The 7890-nt window shown below is 33.5% G+C and overlaps 1 pseudogene across 1 annotated transcript; it reads left to right on the top strand.

Annotated features, from left to right (window-relative positions):
* Positions 1 to 3824: 3824 nt before the first annotated feature.
* On the top strand, positions 3825 to 7676 carry LOC149847940 (phosphoenolpyruvate carboxykinase (ATP)-like; annotated as a pseudogene). Its single transcript, XR_016431351.1, has 5 exons — positions 3825 to 3877; positions 6562 to 6593; positions 6721 to 6900; positions 7017 to 7186; positions 7369 to 7676. The product of XR_016431351.1 is annotated as a phosphoenolpyruvate carboxykinase (ATP)-like (transcript).
* Positions 7677 to 7890: the final 214 nt, after the last annotated feature.

The following is a 7890-nucleotide window of genomic DNA, read 5'->3' on the forward strand; positions in this document are numbered from 1 at the left end:
TTTTGTAAAGGAATATCGAGTGCGCAGTGAAACCTCTACTCGCCAATGTCAACACCCAAGACTTCTTTGAGGAATCCCGACTATGGTTAATGCAGAAGCAAGTAAATTTTGAGCTACCGTACAAGATACGATACACTTATAGATAGAAACTTAGTAAATGCATAATGTCACATTCTATACCAGTATGAAAGTTTAATGAGTTGTAGCATCATAGTTATTATTTTCGTAAATCCATCACGTATAAGACCCAATGCTCAAACGATCGCCACAATATAGGAATCAATATATACAAATCGATGATAAAATATCTTACAAATCGATATGAAAATTCCTATTGATAGCTTAGAAATTGATATTAAGAATCAACATACAAATCAATATTAAGAATCAAAACAATATCTTAAATTGATATAGTATCTTACAAATCGATAGTAGAAATCATGTTAGGACTGTTATGTCTCACAAACCTTGGACAACATATTTCTTCACTTACCTTTTCACTTGACCAAAAGTCTCCATAGTGATCATCGTTACCCCGACATTGTAGTTCATCTTGAAATCCAGTGGCGTATGACAGTCGGCAGACGAAACTCTGTTGAACGAAACAGTGATAATAGTAAGGTTAACACATGAAACAACAAGAGTAAATAAAAAAAAATAAACATATAAGAGAACCGATATACTATGAAATAAAGGCTAACAATGTGTCTAGTATTGGTTATTGTGTTGCTTTGAATATACATGACAAAATCGTATATAGTCTGTTTGCAACAAATATGCACGTGTTAATATACATACTCATGGCATACGTAAATGTATAACTGATAGTTGTTTTATACATACAAAATTACTGATAATGTTTCTTTCTGCAAATTCATCTCACAGTCGGTTGATGTTCTCTTAGAGCTCTTTGTTGAGTTTTCGGGCACATTTTTTTGTGGATGTTACACTGACATTAGCAGAATATTCAATAAAAGATATGTCGCATTATATTACAATTCCTTTATACAGTACACAAAATAAATCGAATATACGACAGAAAAGAGATAAATCGAATATACGATCTGTCGTGTTTATAAAATATATGCCTGATTCACCATCGCTGGTTGTGTAGTTGTCATCGTCTCCCTCCTTGCCATCGATACCCCTTTTGTGATGAAGCAGGTTATATGTTCGGACCTCGAACACGTCATTTATAAAGGAAATGTCAGTTCATTTGTTCCTTACTCACACTTGAACTTGTGCAACATGTCACTCATTTCTAAAAAAAATATCATTTCACATCCTGCTCATTTTTAAAAATCATGTACAAAGTATATAATAAACAAATAAATTACATTGCGCATAAATTAAAAATTGTCATTTCATTTGTAAATCGCTATAAGAAATAGAATATTGAGATAAGATCTTTATAATACAAATCGTTTTATGGCCAAACCATTGGTCATGATATATTGTAACTAAATACTTATATTGTTTGTAAATGAATGTGGTTGTAAATCACGTCAATTTGTATTTATGAAGTTACTGCGACAACAATATGTCTTTGTTTGTATTTGTGAACGATATCGATATGTAATATCACAATTTACTCATATCGATTTGCAACTATTACTAAAATATTATTTTAGTATAAAACTTAAATCAGTATTTAGTTGTAAATCGATTTGTATTTATGAAGTTACCTCGATTTGTACTTTACTAAGTCTAAACATCGTGTCAATTTGTTTATTGTTTTCCTTTTTCACCTTTTATGAATCAATCATTGTGTAAATCGCGATAGGACATATCATTTACATAAACAAAGCTCGTAAAGGCAAATCGCGATAGGATAAATCATTTCCGTTTTATGCCTGTGGCTGTACAAATACTGCGATAGGTTAAATAGATTTGGTGGGATGGGATGTATTTGATTGAGAAGATGGGTTTAGGTGGGGGAGTGATTGGATTGGGTTGGTTGTGAGACCCATTTAGCTCTCATCAAATCCAAACCCAATCTAAACTATTATATATATATATATATATATACACATTTACATATATATTTTAATTAAATTTATTTGGGTCTCAAATGAACCCAAATTCTATTTATTTAAGTAGGATCCATTTGGAATTTAGATAGATCCAAAACTTATTATATGCTAGTGAAATTCACAGTACACTAAAAAGATTCATTTAGATCATAAGTGAATCCAAATCTTGTTTTCTTAAGTAGGATATATTTGGGTCTCGAATTGAATTTAGATCCAAACAAATTCATTTTACCTTCATGAGATCCATTTAGGTCTCAAATAGATCAAAAAGCCTTATTTACTTATTGGAATCCAATTGGATCTCCAAATGGGTCTAAATATTAATTTACATAATGGGATCTAATTGAGTCTTCAAGTAGATTCGATATCTTATTTTCTTAGTAGGATCCAATTTGGTCTCTGAATGGATCTAAAATACTTTTTACATTAGAGATCTATTTGGGTCTTAAATTGATCCAAATGTCGTATAGGTTCGGTCCAAACCCTGATCTGAGTCTAAACTCTTTCCATATCCATTTGGGTCGACCCAAATACTCTGCAAAGATCTCATAATTTTTTAAATTAAACATTAAATAACTTGCATAAATGTTGAAATATTATCGATAATGAATTTGCTAATTAGTCAACCGATAAATTTTCAGAAAAAAAAACTTCTAATGAATTAACTATAATAATTCACAAAAATGTCTTCTTAATTCATTTCAAAATTCTAAAAAATTTGTGGACTTCCTTTTCAAATATCTAAATATGCAAATTTGTATTGTTTAGGTACTTTACTAAGTCTAAACATCGTGTTGATTTTTTTATTGTTTTTCTTTTCTACTTTTTATGAATCATTCATTGTGTAAATCGCGATAGGACATATCGTTCACATAGATAAAGCTCGTAAAAGCAAATCACGATAGGACAAATCGTTTCCGCTTTATGTCTGTGGCTGAACAAATCATGATAGAACACTTTCTTTATAAAAAATAAATCGCGATCGGTTATAGAAAAAATTATATATTTATAGAATGTTACGTTACAACAAAGAATTATAATTGGTTGCAAGTCAATCGGTATCAAGCAAATCGCGATAGCATAAATCATTTCCGACTTGTACTTTAAAGTCATCAAGTAACATGCCAACTTGTGCTTTTAGATTCAGGTAGCTTGTATTGACCCAAGCTAGTTGTGAGATATAGATATTGCAATAAATATTATAATTTATGTAATGATGTCTATGTCCACCACAATGATTTGCCTTTGTTACTAAAATATTGTTATAGTATAAAACTTAAATCGATGTGATTATAAGTTGATTTGTATTTATCAAGTTACCTCGATTTATACTTTACTAATAAATATCGTGGCGTATTTGTCATGAAGTATATTGAAGTAGACAAAACAGATCTATCATCGGTTATCAGCATCACCCTCCCGTCTATCATGCACAAGTAGACGAAACAAAAAAGAAGAAAGAAGAAGAAAAAAGAAAAAGATGAAGAAAAAAAAGAATGACATAACAAGAAGAAGAATAAAGAAGAAAAAGAAAGAAGAAGAAGAAGAAGAGGTACACACGTGTAAAACGCTAATCTATGTAAAACCCTAATATAGATCTGTGTAAAACCCTATTCTATGTAAAACCCTACCCAACCCGTCCCGACCCATTGTCCAGATCTAAAACCCTAATCTATTTAACTTCTTTTCCTCTTTTCTGCGGTAGCGCAACTTCTTCTTCTTCTTCTTTTTTCTTCACATTTATCTTCTTCTTCTTTGTTCTTCTGTGTTCCTTCTACCTGTGCTCGATAGATGGGCTTTGATGTTGATAACCTAGTTGTTTCACGCTGTGAGGAAAGATCTAGGTAATCTTCGATGATGATTATGGTGGTTATCTTTTGTGTATACATCAATATATTTATGACACATACAACTGTGACGTATTTGTCATAAAGTATATCGAAGTTTACATAGAATATAATGACCATAATCATCCTCAATCATTGTCGTCATACCGGAGCAAGCACAAATATTCTTCATGATAGATATGGGGTGATACTGATGACTATCTATTTGATCTATTCCTACTATCGGACCCTCCATCGTTCACAAACCATCCTTCGCAGTTGAAAAAATATTTGCCTAATCTTTGATATACTTCATGACAAATATGCTACAGTCGTGCAGATCCATCTTCTTTGCCTGTAGAAACATATCGATGATGATGTGATCCCATACATTCTGTAGTTCCATCTTCTCTGCCTAGATTGCATTCGAAGCACATCACTATTTGGACGTGGGGATTTGTAATTATAAAGTTATAAATCATGTTGATTTGTAATTATAAAGTTATTGTGACACCGTTATGTCTTTATTTGTCTTTATAAACTAAATCGATTTGTATTTATGAAGTTACCTTGATTTGTATCATTGAAGTTACCTTGACTTATACTTTATTAAGTCTAAACATCGTGTCGATTTATTTATTGTTTTTCTCTTTCGCTTTTTATGAATAAGTCAGTGTAAATCATGATGGGACATATCGTTCACATAGACAAATCTTATAAACGCAAATCACGATAGGACAAATCATTTTTGCTTTATGTTCGTGGTTGTACAAATCGCGATAGAATACTTCTTCTATAAAAAATAAATCATGATCTCTTATAGAAAGAATTATATAATTATAGAATGTTACGTTACAACAAAAAATTATAATTGGTTGCAAGCCAATCAGTATCAATTAAATCACGATATCACGTAGCCTTCATACGTAAAAATTGTTTCAACCTTTTATCAATCAGTGTGTAAATCACAATAGGAAAACAACTCGTAAAAGCAAATCATAATTTCCACCATACACAACGCTAAACGTTTCTTCAATTTTTATTTATGAAGGTCGAACATTGCAACGATTTGTTCAATGACACTCAGTACAAGAATTCCGTAGATTAGCGATGAACGTTATCCATCACTAATTCATCGCTAAAATTGTTAGCGATGGATAGCGTCTGTCGCAATTCCCTGGTCGCTAATTAGCGACAAAAAAGACTCATCGCTAAATTGCAAGGGATTAGCGAATGCCATAATTCATCGCTAAATAACAATTGATTTTATTTTTGTGACAGATATAAATTTGTCGCTAATCCATCGCTAAAATTTACCGAGGGATAATATCCGTCGCTAAATTGCATCGCTATTTTGTGCCTGCATTTTTGCTGAACTTTAGTAACGGATACATATCCATCGCTAATCCGTCACAATTTTTTTTTTAAAAAAAAAAATTGAGGCACATGTACAAAGCGCAACAACCCCAAGGCATGCACCTTATACACCTTGAGGCGCACACCTCGAGGCAAGGCACACCTTGAATTTTTTAGTCAAATGAGGGTCAAAGCCCTCATTTGGCAAAAAAATAGGTTTTTTTTATACAGTTTTAACTAAGCTGTTAGTAAAAAATCATGTCTGATCCATAAGACATTGGGCCTCAAACATAAGCCCAAAAAAAAAAAATCTTCCGGGGGGCGCTGCCCCCCACGACCCCCCGTCAGGGGCAGCCCCCCTTGGACCCCCACCCGTTGAACGTTCAGCGGGACCCACGCTGGGGGGAGCGCCCAGACCCCCCTTACTGCAAGGGCAAAAACTCTGAATCAGGCTCCACAACTCATCAATTGGACCTATATTAAAATGAGTGGGTCCAAACCTGAATCCGACTAAGTAATGTAGGTATCTGATCAAGATTCGGGTTTAACTGGATTTTTATAAGAAAAATTATACCCAGATCCGATAAAATGAAAACATGCATTTTCTAATATATATATATATATATATATATATATATATATATATATATATATATATTAACATTTGGTTGTTAATGCTAAAATGCATTTTCTAATTATGGCATGATATTGTTAATGCTAATATGCATTTCATTGTTAATGTTAATTTTTTATTTAATGAATGCTCATGTTTTATTTCTTAGATACTTACACAGATCAAGTTGTTGCATTAATGTTGTTTTTACATGTTAATCTCATATTTTTTCAGTATTTATTTGAGATTTTTTATTTCTTGTTGGTTGTTGCTTCATCAATAAAGAATTTTTTATTTATTTATAATTTTAGATATGTTTTATAGTTTTTTTAAGTTAAAAAAAAAACTTTAAGGCTTACGCTTTACGCCTCGAGGCTTACGCCTCACCTCAGATTTTGGTGGAGCGCCTTGCTGCGCCTCGATGCTTTTCACAACACCGATCGCGACTCTTAGCCACTGCATCAATCTATAGAAAGATATAAAGTAAATAAATCCTCAACAAGGGAATTTCCCATTAAAAGAAATTAACTGTTGGAGGTTAGTTGCTACCTCATCTATGAAAATAATTGATGGTGCCTCTGTCTTTGCTCTAGCGAAAAGATCTCTCATAGGAGATGCACCCACGCCGGGAAATACCTACAATGCCCTGTTATTATCCTACAACCACAATCATAAACTGCTGAGTACATAAAAATGAAGCTTTAATCATAAATATGTGATAACATTCATCTAGGTTGAAGATTTATGCAGACAAGTCAGACACTGGTATAGCTCCATTTTATCTTTCTTTTCTTCCTCTTGTGGAATCAGCTTCTTCATTTTTCGATTCTGTTATGAGCCTTATGGCTTTCTGTATTTTTGGTGTGGATATTTACCAATTTTCTTTGTGCAGAGAATACAAGAGTTGCTTATCCCATTGAGTACATTATGAATGCCAAAATTCCCTATGTTGGGCCTCACCCCAAGAATGTGATATTGTTGGCTTGTGGTGCATTTTGTGTGCTCCCCGCCTGTCAGCAATCTCACTCTGCCTCAGACTATGTACCATTTCATTAGTGGCTACACTGTCCTGGTATGCATTTTGAATTGACATCAGTTCTCTGCCCTTATCCATACCAAAAAAGCAAGAAAAATTGATAAGTTATGCATTTTTTCCATGTGGTTCCCATTGGTCTCAAATTGAACTAGGTGGCCGGAACTGAAGAAGGGGTGAAGGAACCACAAGCCACATTTTCTGCCTGCTTTGGAGCTGCCTTCATAATGCTTCATCCCACCAAGTATGCAGCCATGCTAGCTGAGAAGATGCAGAAACATGGTGCAACTGGCTGGCTCGTCAACACTGGGTGGTCTGGTGGCAGGTAAAATAATTTGCAAGCAATCATCAATGAGAATTGCAACAGGGACTAGGGAATGGAAAGCATCTTCTGGTTTCCCATACAAAGATGTTTTATGATTTATTTGCTCATCAATCAAGCTTCCTTTTTTATGAATAAAACTCCATTTCAGTTGTTTTTCTGTTTTTCCTTTTTTCCATTTGCAGATATGGCACTAGTAGTCGGATAAAGCTAGCATATACTTGGAAAATTATCAATGCCATACATTCAGGCAGTCTTTTGAATTCCAACTGCACCAAGACAAAAGTGTTTGGCCTTGAGATACCTGATGAAATTGGAGGCGTACCTTCACATATTTTTGACCCCATGAATGTTGTAAGCGGGCTTAATTTTTCCCTTTCATCTTGTTCTTTGATTATTTGGGCATCACACCTCACTTGGGCTCTATTATGCATTTCCTCATTAATGATAACATTCATCTAGGGTTCCACCATATAATGGATTTTTGCATCTGAAGCTGGGTAATAAAGAATCTTTGGTTAAGACATAAGTCAATAATACATGCTAAAAGTACAATGCTAAAACAAAGCACCCACATATCATCAGTTTTTTCACAAAAATAGATCATGAAAATTACACTTCTTAATGAAAGTTCCAATGAGATACTAGAAAAGGAAAGTTGCTGGTGCAGAAAGGGAAACAATAAATCACTGGTTCACAGCCTGCGA

This window comes from Nuphar pumila, chromosome 1, assembly GCF_984573655.1.
Source record: "Nuphar pumila chromosome 1, dmNupPumi1.hap1.1, whole genome shotgun sequence".
In the NCBI taxonomy this organism is placed as follows: domain Eukaryota; kingdom Viridiplantae; phylum Streptophyta; class Magnoliopsida; order Nymphaeales; family Nymphaeaceae; genus Nuphar; species Nuphar pumila.